Below are 15,018 nucleotides of genomic sequence, written 5' to 3'. Positions count from 1 at the left end.
TAAAATCCATTGAGATGGATCCCCAAGGGCGAGATGGAACGGGTAACGGTTGAAGGAGTCCCATAGGAGCCACACGAGGGACCTTGCACCGGGCACAAACCACACATGAGTGGACATAGTCTTTCACATCCTTTAAACAGGTTGGCCACCAGAAAAAACGACTCAGAAATTCCTGCGTCTTCTGTACCCCCCTATGACCTGCCAACACGGAGTCATGGACCAATTTGAGAACCCGAAGTCTTACAGCCTCCGGGACATAAATACGTCGCTCTCTCAACCACACACCATTCCGAAGGACAAGAGTCACATCATTCGGGGGGCAGCAAGAAATACGTCACCATCATAGGCCAGCTTGATGTCCTTCCACAAGTCCTGGTCCTGGATTACTCCAACGAAATTGGCATCTGATAACACGGTCTGAGACGGGGTTCCAGGCACGGAGTCCATGGCGTGGATTCGGGACAAGGCATCCGCTTTCCCATTACGTGACCCTGGATGGTATGTAACGATAAAATTGAACTGGTTAAGGAACAAGCTCCAACGGGCTTGCCGTGGAGACAGGCACCTGGCAGATTTAAGAAATTCCAGGTTACGGTGATCTGTGAGAACTATCACTTGCTGCGCTGCTCCCTGTAAGTGGTGTCTCCATTCCTTAAAAGCTGAAATAATCGCCAACGATTCCTTGTCCGCAATGTCATAGTTCTTTTCTGCAGGGGACAACCGGCGAGAAAAGAAAGCACACGGGTGCAAGAGACTCTTGTCCCCAGTCCTTTGGGAAAGGATAGCCCCTAATGCATAATCGGAAGCGTCGACTTCCACAATAAAGGGGAGTGCGGGATTCGGGTGTATTAGTATGGGTGCTGAGGTAAAACAAACCTTGAGACGATTGAAAGCTTCCTGGGCCTGGGCAGACCACACAAACTTCTGTCCTTTTTTGGTTAACAGAGTGATAGGACGGACGATCTCTGAAAAGTTACGGATAAAGCATCTGTAAAAGTTAGCAAAACCGACAAAGCGTTGTACCTCCTTGATGTTTCCCGGTTCCGGCCAGTCTAGAATTGCTTGTATCTTGCCAGACTCCATGTTCAGTCCCTGAGGAGAGATGACATATCCTAAAAATTGTATTTTTGAGCAATGGAATTTGCACTTCTCCAGTTTAATATACAGGTGGTTATCCCTCAGACGGGTAAGTACTGTCTTGACGTGCTCCTGGTGTTCCTGTAGGGAATCAGAAAAGATCAAGATATCATCCAGGTAAATCACCATGAATTGGTCCATTATATCCCTAAAAATATCATTGACTAGGTGTTGGAAAGCCGCAGGGGCGTTACAAAGTCCAAAAGGCATCACTAGATACTCATAATGTCCATACCGACATCTGAACGCTGTTTTCCACTCGTCCCCGGGACGTATGCGGAGTAGATTATATGCCCCACGGAGATCCAATTTAGTGAATATCTTTGCCTGTTGAACTCTCTCCAATAGTTCAGGAATCAACGGTAACGGATACCGGTTCCGGATGGTTATCTTATTTAGTTCCTGGTAGTCGATACAAGGTCTCAGAGTCCCCTCTTTCTTTTTCACAAAAAAGATGGGTGCCCCTGCTGGTGAGGTAGAAGGGCGAATAAATCCCTTGGCTAGACTTTCATCGATGTAATCTTTTAGTGCTTGTAACTCAGGTGCCGCCAACGGGTAGACATGACCAAACGGGATCTCTGCCCCTGGGAGTAAGTCTATGGGACAATCATACGGTCTATGCGGGGGAAGCCGATCTGCTTTTCTTTTGTCGCATATATCAGCGAAGTCATGATAAACCGGGGGTAGAACAGGTACCTGTACAGTGCCCTCCGCCTTCGGTGTTACTGGAACCGGTACAGTTGGACTAATGGTCGGACCACTCTGAGGTGGGAAGGATATTGCTTTAGTCTCCCAATTGATGACTGGATTTGTAGACCGCAGCCAAGGAATTCCTAAAATTATCGGAAAATGGGGAGAAGAAATTATCATGAAAACAAGGGTCTCCTGCTGACCTGGCTTCATCACACATTCTAGGGGACTGTCTCCCGATCAACTGGTCCAGAAACTAATGGAGAACCGTCTACCGTCTCCATGGTAACCGGTGAGGATCTTTGTTGAGTCCGGACACCGTGTTTCCTGGCAAAAGAAGAGTCCATGAAATTTCCCCCTGCCCCAGAGTCTATCATAGCAGATGTAGGAATTAACTGTCCCTCCCACCGTATCTGAATGGGAAGCGAGCAATGGGTGTTTTTCCCTTCTGAGTCCTTAGGTGAAGTTGACATTACAGTCAAGGGAAATACCGCATCCAGGTGTCCACTTGCCTCAGAGATATCGGACTCTGCGTCCGTGTTGTCACACTCTGCCATGGCTGCCAGTACCTTATTTAGCGATTTGGACGTTTTGGGCAGTCAATCAGGAAATGGTCCGATTGACCACAATAGAAACACAAACGCTCACGGAGCCGGTGTTCACGACGTTCGTTGGTCTCTCGCTTTTGTAGAGAGTCCACTTGCATAGGAACATCCTCGGCCTCCCGTGGCGTCTTGAGAGCGGGTTCTCTAGAAGGAAACGCAAAGTTGGTTACCCGGTTTACAGCTGCCCATTTTTCCTGTCTACGTTCCGTCAAGCGGGTATCGATACGCACACAGTGTTGGAGAAACAGTTCAAAATCCCGTGGAGATTCGGAACGAGCTAACTCGTCCTTGATGGTACCGGACAAACCCTTTCTGAAAACTGACAATAACGCATTGTTTCCCCAGTCGGTGTCTACCACTAACCTTTTGAACTCAGTGGTATATTCGACGACAGATCGCTTTCCCTGACGTAAGGAAAGGAGAGCCGATTCAGCGGTAGCACGGCGATTAGGATCATCAAACATTTGCGCCATTGCTGTTAAAAAGTCATCCAGGTGATTTAAACGGATATCACGGTTCTCTATCATCGGATTAGCCCAAGCCAGTGCTCGGGAGGTTAACAACATGATTATACATAACACTTTTGACCGGTCAGAACGGTAATAATCAGCATGTACATCAAAAAATAGTATACACTGGTTAACAAATCCACGAAACTGACTACGATCACCACTGAAACGAAATGGGGGTAACCTAGGCATACCGGCAGCTGATACGGACGTAGTGGGGGCGGCTTCCTGAACCTCCACTCTGGTTCGCAAATCCTGAATAGCCGGACCCAGTACCTGATGATCATGGCCCAGCTGTACCTCCACATCTCTAAGCTTAGTTTGCACCGCCTCCATCTCCTGCTGCAATGAGTTAATCATGGAAAAAAGCTGATCTACTCGTGTCTCAGTCATTGCCCCAGCGAAATCCTTTTATGGCCTGAGTATAATGTAATACTATTGTATGTACTGAGGATTTCGATTGCGTTAGGGCAATGACAACCAGAGACGAGTTCTTGGTGCAAGAACGTTTATAATATGCAACCAACAATATGAACATAAACAGAACAAAAACACAGTAGAACATAAACACAGGAAATACCTTCCAGGATCGGAGCAAAGGGGAATTCCCGGGGCCACGCACCGGACTCCCCCAGGGAGACCACCAAGAGCGAACCCCTATACAGGGACTGTCTGGCAATCACCCCAGAAGGCCTAAATGCGCAGCAGCCGGGACACAAAGGGCAATAGGTATAGTCCAAAAATGTCCGTACGTGATGAGAGTCCAGAGTGGTTACGAAACGGAAGGAACCGGGCAGAAGTGCCGACCAAAGACGGCAGACGGAGTCCGGGCACAGCTTGATGAGACCAGGTGAAGTCCAGAGTCGGTGTCGGTTGTTTTTCAAGAGGATCCAAATATCAATCAGGAACCAAGAGCAGCAGGGCAGGAGTACACAGGAAGCAGTATACTCAGGCAACTGGACTAAGCTTAGGGGCGGCTTTTAAACAGATGGACAGGAAGTAGGGCAACAGAACAGAAAACTCCATGTTAACAAAGGGCAAGCTCCTTTAAAAGAAAACTGGAAATCCCGGAACTCTGACACCCAGCCATGATAAAACATATGGCTGCAGACTGCAACCCCTTGCCATGTATGTTATGTTGGCTGTGTATCAAAATTAAGAAGAACTGCATGCGACTTTTTGAAAATTATTTAAATAAATATTTTTTTGAAAACGGCGTGCAGTACCCCTTAATTTTGATACCCAGCCATGATAAAGCCAACAGCTGGTATTCTCAGGCTGGGGAGGCCCATGGTTATTGGGCCCCCAGTCTGAAAATAGCATCCCGCAGCAGCCCAGGATTATTGTATCCATTAGATGCGACAATCCGAAAACTTTAGTCATCTCATGCTGATTGCCCTGCTGCTCTGACATTCAGGGTAATAAGGGGTGCATGAAAGCTTCAAACACTTTAATAGGGTCTCTTGACTCATTTTACCACTACAGAAAAGAGTGAATTAGACAGGTGGTCTTCCATGTCTGCAACTCTCTCCAATATAGTTTGTGAAAAGTGTAGACAGTAAAAACAAAACCCATACTCTCTATTATAGAGGGCCTTCTGCATGCATGACGTCTTCCTCACTAGTTTATATTCTCAGTTTTTTAAGATTTAGAAGTGGATTTTACTAAAAAAAAAATTCATATAAAAATGCTCTAAATACTTTTGACATAAGCTTTTGATTGATTTGAATGGAAAATACTGAAAATAGTATGTGCAAAACAGAACTGTGTGCATTATTGAAGCTTTTTCCAATGAAAATCAATCAGAAGTTGTTCAGAGTTTGAAGCTTTTCTATATGTATTTTAGCACAGAATCTACTTCTAAATCCTTGCCCAAACACTGTGGGAACATACCATTAGAATGCTGATTGGTGGCGGTAATGGACCTGTAAATTGAATTTGCACCCATCAAATATTTAAGGTATCTACTTTACATATATTTCTTATGCTCACCTATATAGAGCCATCGTATTCCACACTGCCTAGACATTAGCATCACTTTGCCCATTGGGGTTCACAGTCTAGATTCACTTTTGGTGTGTCTTTGGAGTGTGGGTGGAAGCAGAAGAAGCTGGAAGAAAACCACACACACAGGGAGAACATTTAAACTCCTTGCAGATGTTGTTCTACATGAGATGTGAACCCAAGATCAAATATGCAATATTTGTCGCAAAAAAAATTAATTTCACAGGTATGCAATGTTTGGATTTATTAAACTGTTTTTAAATCCAGTGACTAATTCTTATCTTTTCTTATGCCCTGATTTAAAAAAAAACCTTCTATTTTAAACCATTGTTTATGGATTTTGAATAAAACGCATGTGAAATTACGTAAATGCAAGATGAACAAGAAACATCTTCATTGTAGCTAAAATTGTATAAAATATTATATGTAAAAATTTATTGAATGTTCATTTTGCAACTTTCTTACAATCTCTTACACCTTTTCCTTTTCTATTCAAAGCTTCTCTTGATACCATTTGTCTTCTAGAAGGCCTGTAGATCTTCTCTGTGAAGCATTCAGCAGTCGTCCCCCATCATGTTCACTTTCCATCTACCTTGGTATCATCGTTCCATCGCCTTCATATCATGATGAAATCTTTCTCTTTGCTCTGCACCAACTGCACTAAGGTTTTCAGGACAGTTGTCCAAATGCAAATGTTAAAAATGTAACTTAACATTTATCAGACAACCCAAGGCTTTGAAACATTTCAGCATGTTCTCCACTATGGAATTATTTTTTTAATCTTTGTTGTTAGCTAGAAGAGTCTTCTCAACTTTTTTTAACAGAATCCCAAGCCCTTTTCTCAACAGCTTTCATTTTTGTTTCGAACACGCTGTCCTTCATAACCTTCAATAGCTGGACCAACAGAAATGCCTTCCTTCATTTTTTGTTTCAAGCAGTCCCTGAAACATAGGTACTTAAAAGTCTCTCCTTCATCAGTTGCAACCTAACATGGAGTGGTGGCAGGAGAACATTAGTGGGATCAACTAAATTTTCTGCAACTATGTTCTTGAGTCCACGTTGCAAAGATGTTTACGTTGGCTATCTTATTTTGGCTCCAGTGATGAGTCCATCCCGGCTGTCCCATTCATACAAAAAACATAGGTACTTTGTGTAACCTCCTTGCTGCCCAAGGAGGAAAGAGAGAACTTTCAGTTAACCACATATTGACCATTCTTGATCTTCATAATTAATTTTCTTGAGAATAAAGTCTAAAGCTATAATTCTCATAGTTTTCCTTCAAGTGCACAAAATGCTTTAATGGCACTGAAGCATACTTGCCATTGTTCAGTATTCAGACTTTTTTGGAATGAATCAATAAAGAGTCTCCACTCACTCATATTATACTCAGTGTTAAATTCTTCCATCAACCCAGGAACATCACTGCCATACACTAGAGCACCACCCTGAGAAAAGTATGGAAAGAATTCCATGCTTCTGCACCATGGAAAACAGATTCCAGGAGGTAGCAGGTTCTTTTCCTTTAGCCTATAGCCTACAAAGTATTGCAGAATATTTAGGAAGGTTCAAGTCCCTGACTAAATCCTTTAATTGGAGCTGTGCAACAAGCGGTGGCTCGTTGGTACTAGTGTAAAAGTCTTCGTCAGAATCCAGCTCTTCATGTTCTGAATCTTCTGAATCAAGTGTTGGTAATGACACTAAAATCATCCAGCAAACAACATGCAAAGGGGTTAAAGTATGGTGCACAATAAAGCCTATAGAGTCAGTGTTTGTGAAAGAACTGTACTTGATAGAATTTTTACTGACTTCCTCGATCGAAAGTATATAAAAATCTCCACCTACTCAAATGTTACCGTTGCAGAGCTGTGTTTTTATTGTGGCCCTTGACAGTATGACAATGTGGCTCTTGGAACAAAAATGTTTGTGTTCCCCTGGTCTGGAATAGGAGAAAAGACTAATCATCCAAGATGGTTATTCTCCGGCCGGCTTTTCAAAGTATGTTTTCTTTGTAACCATACAGCTTTTCAGTACCATGAATCAGAAGACAGCTCCCCTTTAAGATACTAAAACATTAGTTATTTGGTAATAATTGTTTTTATTTTTTTTTTTTTTTACAGGGGATGAACGGGAGATTTCCACATAATTTATGCATGTTTTTGGCACATATTTTATATATATAATATATATATATATTTTTTTTTTTTTTATTTAATATTGTTACATTTTTTATTACAGGGGATAAGTACAAAATGTAAAACAAAAACTATTTTTATTTTCTTTCAACTTGAAAATTGATGCTAAAAAAAGAATGGGTTGTCATATTACGTGATTATTCTGATGTATGAAATATGTGATACAGTTGCTATAGTGGTGTCTTATGTTTTTCGTATGTTAGCATCTAATATTTATATTGTGTATTAGTTTCAATACAAGTATCAAAGCAATTTTGGTAGAATTTTGATATAAATTGCTTTGAAAAGTGGCAAAATTTCTCGTAACGCAGAATAGCAAAAAAAATTGCAACTTTTGGTGTTTTCTCGCCTGTTTCTCCCAGGTATGCGAAAATGGGCGCATCCGGGGAGTGACAGGGGTTGGGCCATGACATTACAGGTGGACTATTTCATAAAAAGCATGCAAAAATCTTACATCTTGCACACCACTCAAAGACGCTCGTCATAGGCTCCGGATTCATGAATCTTCATGAATCAGGAGTATCTGACTGCACCATGCCCCCTCATCAAGACCGCTGAGAAAATTGCTTGTCTTGATAAATCACGGCTTCAGTCTTTTATGAACATATTATCACTAGAGATCTATGTCTCTTGAGCAGGCTAGTAAAGCTAATCTGTGTAACCGTGCGCACACCACTGATTTTTAAATTGTTGAATTTTTAGGTTTTTGCACCCAGTTCAGACTCAGAATGGGATTCCAGACGTTATTTCTTGATTGATTTGTAGTCTTTTGTCTGTGAACCCGGCCCCACCCACACCTATTGCTAGTCCACATATACGCATATATAGCCTGGGTCTCAGCTTCCCATACACGGTAAGTTTTTAAACTGCATGAGAGGACACACACTAGCTAGGGACCCCAACGTAGAGAAATACTTTGGCGTAGTGTTGGGGCTCTGTTGCATTGATCAATTCAGTAGCTAAATTTCTCTTTATTCATATGTTCATGGCAGTAATGCAGATTCCATTTTTCATATTTTCATTCTTACATATAGCTATTGTATTTTTCATGTCAGTATTCACACAGCAGTTTCTGCTTTTCATATATTCCCCTTACATAGTCACTGGTGTGCATACCTTCTCTCCATATAGTGTAGATTTTTTAGGTTTTTGCACCCAGTTCAGACTCAGAATGGTGTTCCAGACGTTATTTCTTGATTCACACCACTGATTTGGCAGCTCACTGGCAATGTACAATGTACACAGGAAGCTGTCAACTGCTACATCTACAACAGAGAGAAGAGGAATTCTATCAAAATGTCACCAAGCAGGTCTCAGATTACATAGTAAAAACTTCAGTTCATTAGAGTCCACTTTTCACAAACAGCACAGCTTTCCCACAACATGATACTGCAGTTTGCTCGGTGCTTGCTACATTGGTAAACACAAAAATAAGACATTCTCCATAGTCTGGATGTGTAAGATGTTCCTCTATCCTGGACAAAAATTCAGTTTCTTTTAAAACCTTCTATCTAAATATTCAGGTCAAAGCAATGTGTCATGTAACCAGTCCCCTTCTTTGGCACCTAACATCCTATTGTACAATACCAATATGTCAGCCCTCTCAGCTATGATGGAAAGTTTTATTTTTAAATGACAAGTTTACAAATTCTAAATCCGTATGAACTGTTCATTTAGATTGAACTATTTCTACACTAAAAAATAATTCCTGGAAATCTCAAGTCAATGTTTTTGTATTGTTCTTCTAGCCGTAGAGCGGTTTTGTTGCTGCTGGCAATCATAGCAAAGACCTCAGCTTGAGAAATAAAACATAAGTGAATAGAACATGCAGTGAATAGAATGTGGAATGAAAGGTAGAGGCGACAAAGAGCATGTAGGAGGCAGAAGATTGAGACTATCTCAGCGCTCCACTAATTGACCTAATAAACTGAAGATATCCAGAAGTGAAGTTACCTGGTCATAAGTCTCTAAAGCATTGCTGGCAGAAATCATGATAGTGATTTCATTCACATATATAGGGCCAGTATATTAATACCTAACGCTTTCATTATCGGGGGATTAAATATGCAACTACTAATTATTAATCATGACAACTGTCTCGATCAGACCTCAATTTTACTGTCTTTACATGGTGCCAACATCCAATTTTTTAACAACCTTTGATAATCTACAGTAGTTATTCCGTGCAAAGCAATTTTTCATTCTCTGCTTTAAGTTTATTAAATTAATCAAAAGCGTTTTCCTCTTTTATGTTACTACGGCATTTTCACTGCACCATTGATCCTTCAGGATTAATTCAATATGGGACAACCATTATCAAAAATGTTCCAAAATTGGAATTCTAGTAGTTGTTTCTGATGCCCCTAAAATGTTAAAGGGAACCTGTCATCAGAACTTTTGCTTTAAACCTAAAAGTTTCCCCCTCTGCAGCTCCTGGGCTGCATTCTATCAAGGTTCCTGTACTTTTTGTGACCCCTTTTAAACCAAATTAAATACTTTATAAACTTGTACCTTTTGCTATGTAAATTTCGTAAATCGTCCATGGGGTGGGCTCTCTGCTGACCGTTGCTGTTCCCAACGCTGAATTTCATATCTCAGGATGCCGCCCCTGGGCGCCCGTGGTCCCGTGCATGCGCTTTGCGACTGTAGCGGGACTGTGCACTGTGTGCATGTGTGACCGCTGGTGACGTTTGGTGCAGGCACGAGGTTATGGGCAGTGCTGTGAGTGTCATCAGCAAGTGCCGCCCATAACCTCGTGACCGCACTTTCCCCTCTTCCTCCAGCGTTCTGCGCAAGCGCTTGCTGGCCAGATGACCCAACGTCACCTCTTTCCCATCTTGCCCTGCTGCAGGGTAAGATGGGAAGGAGGTGACGTCAGGTCATTTGGCCGGCGAGTGCTTGCGCAGAACGCTGGAGGCAGTGGGGGAAAGCGCGTCCACGAGATTATGGGCGGGCACTTGCGATGCAATCACAGCGCCGCCCATAATCTCGTGCTTGTGACACACGTCACCAGCGATCCTGGCGTGGGCGGCACCTCGGGCACAGTGGGCGGCGTCCTGATGGATGAAATGGAGCGTGGGGGGATGGCGTCAATGTGCTGGAGGAACAGCAATGGTCAGCAGAGAGCCCTCCCCCATGGACGATTTACAAAATTTACATAGCAAAAGGTACAAGTTTATAAAGTATTTAATTTGGTTTAAAAGGGGCCACAAAAAGTACAGGAACCTTGCTAGAATGCAGCCCATGAGCTGCAGAGGGGGAAACTTTTAGGTTTCAAGCTAAATTTCTGATGACAGGTTCCCTTTAAAGAAAAAATTGAGATTAAACAAAATTAATTAAAAAAGAAAATAGACATAAAAAGATCAAACTGAGCTTTCTAACAAGTCTTCACCTCATCACAGGTCAGGATTCACATCCACATAACTCAGTACTAGGAGGGTACTGCTCATAGGAGCAGACCATGCATCCACTATGGGTTCCGTGCATGCAGTGTGGCACCGCCTTCACAGCATATTGCCCCAGGCATTACTATCTCAAAGATATCTGCATCCATGGCATGTATACAGCATTGAATGCAGTGGTGGAGCAGTGAGCTATGTCAGTGTTGTGGGGAAAAACATACAATATGTGGGAGAGCTGTGGAGTCCAAAACTGTGTGAGGGGCTGTGGGAGTCAAGACCCTTTTCTTGTGTGCTCATTTACATAACAATTCACCTACAGATTACAAGACAATGGAGACAGACTTATAATAAAAGTACAGAGGTGATCATCATTACAGGTACTTTACTATGATAATGTTACTTTGGAATCTAAAAGCTTACCATTCAGAGAAAGAGGCTGCAAAGGGTAAAACTGGTGAAAATGCCGCTACAAATAACATTATGGCCAGATATAGTGTTATTCCTCATGTACACACACAGGCAGCAAATTCTTGAAAGTTCCTTGAAAGTACAGTTACCCTTTAAATAGTTTTAGTTCTCATAAAGCAATGGTACACGGAACTAGGATGTGAGATTCTGTTGGAGGCATGGCATAAGGCCTTTTTGTTCTCCCATAAGGATTCAGTTTCCTGTAGGATCCGGGAACTGAATTATAAAATACAGGCTCATTGGTACAAGACTCCAGGATAAACTCAATAGGATATACCCAGAGGTCTCAAATATATGCTGAAGGTGCTCTAGGTGTATTGCGACAATGATGCACATCTGGTGGAGTTGCTCTTGAGTCCGTCCCCTATGAAACGATATATTCCATTTATATAACTAGTGATGAGCGAGTATGCTTGTTACTACTCGGTACTCGCACGAGTATCACTGTACTCGGGCTACTCGGCGGGTACCGAGTAATTTCGCGATACTCGTGCTGTACTCGTGGTCTTCATCCCTGCATGTTGGCGCTCTTTTGAGAGCCAGCCCTCATGCAGGGATTGGCTGGCAGACCACTGCAATCCCACAGCCCTGTTAGTTGTGGAATTGCAGTGATTGGCCGGCCTGCACAGCGTGACCGAGCCTTTATACCGGCGGGCACGCTGTGCTCTGCACACAGCCATCTCATATTCCCTGCTTTCCCCGCCCACAGACGCCTATGATTGGTTGCAGTGAGACACGCCCCCACGCTGAGTGACAGGTGTCTCACTGCACCCAATCACAACAGCCGGTGGGCGTGTCTATACTGTGCAGTAAAATAAATAAATAAATAATTAAAAAAAACAGCGTGCGGTCCCCCCAATTTTAATACCAGCCAGATACAGCCATACAGCTGAAGGCTGGTATTCTCAGGATGGGGAGCCCCACGTTATGGGGAGCCCCCCAGCCTAACAATATCAGTCAGCAGCCGCCCAGAATTGCCGCATACATTAGATGCGACAGTTCTGGGACTGTACCCGGCTCTTCCCGATTTACCCTAGTGCATTGGCAAATCGGGGTAATAAGGAGTTAATGGCAGCCCATAGCTGCCACTAAATCCTAGATTAATCATGTCAGGCGTCTCCCCGAGATTCCTTCCATGATTGATCTGTAAACTACAGTTAAAAAACACACACACCCGAAAAATCCTTTATTAGAAATAAAAACAATAACAAAGTCCCTCATCACCAATTTATTAACCCCGACAAAGCCTCCATGTCCGGCGTACTCCAGAGTCCTCCAGCGTCGCGTCCAGCTCTGCTGCATGCAGGTGACAGGAGCTGCAGAATACACCGCCGCTCCTGTCAGCTTCACACAGCAACTGAGGTGAGTAGCGCGATCAGCTGCTGTTAGTCAGGTAACTCACGGCCACCGCTGGATCCAGCGGTGGCCGCGATTAACCTCAGTGACAGCTCAGCTGATTGCGCTACTCACCTCAGTTGCTGCATGGAGCTGACCGGTGCAGCGGTGAGTAGCGCGATCAGCTGAGCTGTCACTGAGGTTACCCGCGGCCACCGCTGCATCCACCGCTGGATCCAGGTAACCTCAATGACAGCTCAGCTGATCGCTATACTCACCTCAGTTGCTGCGTGGAGCTGACCGGTGTGGCGGTGAGTAGCGCGATCAGCTGAGCTGTCACTGAGTTTACCCGCGGCCACCGCTGCATCCACCGCTGGATCCAGGTAACCTCTGTGACAGCTCAGCTGATCACTATACTCACCTCAGTTGCTGCGTGGAGCTGACCGGTGTGGCGGTGAGTAGCGCGATCAGCTGAGCTGTCACTGAGGTTACCCGCGGCCACCGCTGCATCCACCGCTGGATCCAGGTAACCTCAGTGACAGCTCAGCTGATCGCTATACTCACCTCAGTTGCTGCGTGGAGCTGACCGGTGCGGCGGTGAGTAGCGCAATCAGCTGAGCTGTCACTGAGGTTACCCGCGGCCACCGCTGCATCCACCGCTGGATCCAGGTAACCTCAGTGACAGCTCAGCTGATCGCTATACTCACCTCAGTTGCTGCGTGGAGCTGACCGGTGCGGCGGTGAGTAGCGCGATCAGCTGAGCTGTCACTGAGGTTACCCGCGGCCACCGCTGCATCCACCGCTGGATCCAGGTAACCTCAGTGACAGCTCAGCTGATCGCGCTACTCACCTCAGTTGCTGTGTGAAGCTGACAGAAGTGGCCGTGTATTCTGCAGCTCCTGTCACCTTCATGCAGCACAGCTGGATGCGACGCTGGAGGACTGTGGAGTACGCCGGACATGGAGGGTTTGTCGGGGTTAATAAATTGGTGATGAGGGACTTTGTTAGTGTTTTTTATTTCTAATAAAGGATTTTTCGGGTGTGTGTGTTTTTTAACTGTAATTTACAGATTAATCATGGAAGGAATCTCGGGGAGACGCCTGACATGATTAATCTAGGATTTAGTGGCAGCTATGGGCTGTCAATAACTCCTTATTACCCCGATTTGCCAACGCACTAGGGTAAATCGGGAAGAGCCGGGTACAGTCCCAGAACTGTCGCATATAATGTATGCGGCAATTCTGGGCGGCTGCTGACTGATATTGTTAGGCTGAGGGGCTCCCCATAACGTGGAGCTCCCCATCCTGAGAATACCAGCCTTCAGCCGTATGGCTTTTTCTGGCTGGTATTAAAATTGGGGGGACCGCACGCCTTTTTTTTAATTATTTAATTATTTATTTCACTGCACAGTATACACACACCCACCGGCTGCTGTGATTGGGTGCAGTGAGACACCTGTCACTCAGCGTGGGGGCGTGTCTCACTGCAACCAATCATAGGCGCCGAAAAGCAGGAAAACAGGGAATATGAGATTGTTTAATGAGCGGCCGGCTTTTTCAAAAGAGGAAAAGCCGCCGTAGTTTAGTGAACAGCTGTGCAGCGCCGCGGCAGTGATCGGTAACGGTAAGTAATGAGGGGGGAGACTGACCGACAGACTGTGAGAGGGGGACAGACAAGACAGAGAGAGACCGACAGAGGGAGACCGACCGACGGGAGATAGAATGAAAAAAAAAATGACCGACATCGCTAGTAAAAAGCACAAAACGTGCGTTTTGGACATCAGAGTGCCACACAATGTTTTACGTAAAATCTTTCATGTATTAATCTCAAAAAGTAACATACACCAGCTCTATCTCACTATTGGGTATGTTCCCTTAACATTTCCGCCATGAAAATTAATTCATTTTGGTGTCATTTTGGAAGGTTTTCTGGTGAGTCCGTAAAAATGGCGTAAAACTCGGACAAAATTGTTCACAGCTGTGACTTTTGAGTGATAAATGCTTCAAGGGGTCTTCCCCATGCTGTTGCCATGTCATTTGAGCACTCTTCTGAGACATTTGTGACATTTTTAGGGTTTCTACATGCTGCCGAGTAGAGATGAGCGAACCGGTCGCGGTTCGGCTCGAGGTTGGTTCGCCGAACGGACCTCCCGTTCGAGTTCGGTTCGTCGAACGTTCGACGAACCGAACTCGAACTGCATAGGAAACAATGGCAGGCAATCACAAACACAGAAAAACACCTAGAAAACACCCTCAAAGGTGTCCTAAAGGTGACAAACAACTCAAACACATTGGAAAGTGACAAGGACATATACTCATGCGAAAACAAAACAGCTGGACAAGGAAAAAGAGGAGGACACACAGATATAGGCATGGCACGCCCTTCTAAAATCATGTAAAACACCGCAAGGTGACTCCAAGCGGAGTCTCCCTTTTTTCCAAAAATTGGGCCACACACACACCCACCCCTTCAGTGGCAGCACTTGTGCCCCAGTTGTACACTTCACAGCTAGATTTGCATCAAGCACATTCAAAAATACGCCATAATTAACCGTCCCCAGGATGACACCGGGGTAGGTAGCTAAGTCTTTCCTGATCCCAGCTCTGTGCAGCTTGGATCATTTGTAAAAAACACAGCAATCAAGGGTTACTCCAAGCGGAGTCTCCCTTTTTTCCAA

This window comes from Anomaloglossus baeobatrachus, chromosome 3, assembly GCF_048569485.1.
Source record: "Anomaloglossus baeobatrachus isolate aAnoBae1 chromosome 3, aAnoBae1.hap1, whole genome shotgun sequence".
Classification (NCBI taxonomy): domain Eukaryota; kingdom Metazoa; phylum Chordata; class Amphibia; order Anura; family Aromobatidae; genus Anomaloglossus; species Anomaloglossus baeobatrachus.
The sequence above is the reverse complement of the archived record's forward strand: the minus strand, read 5'-3'. Positions refer to the sequence as shown.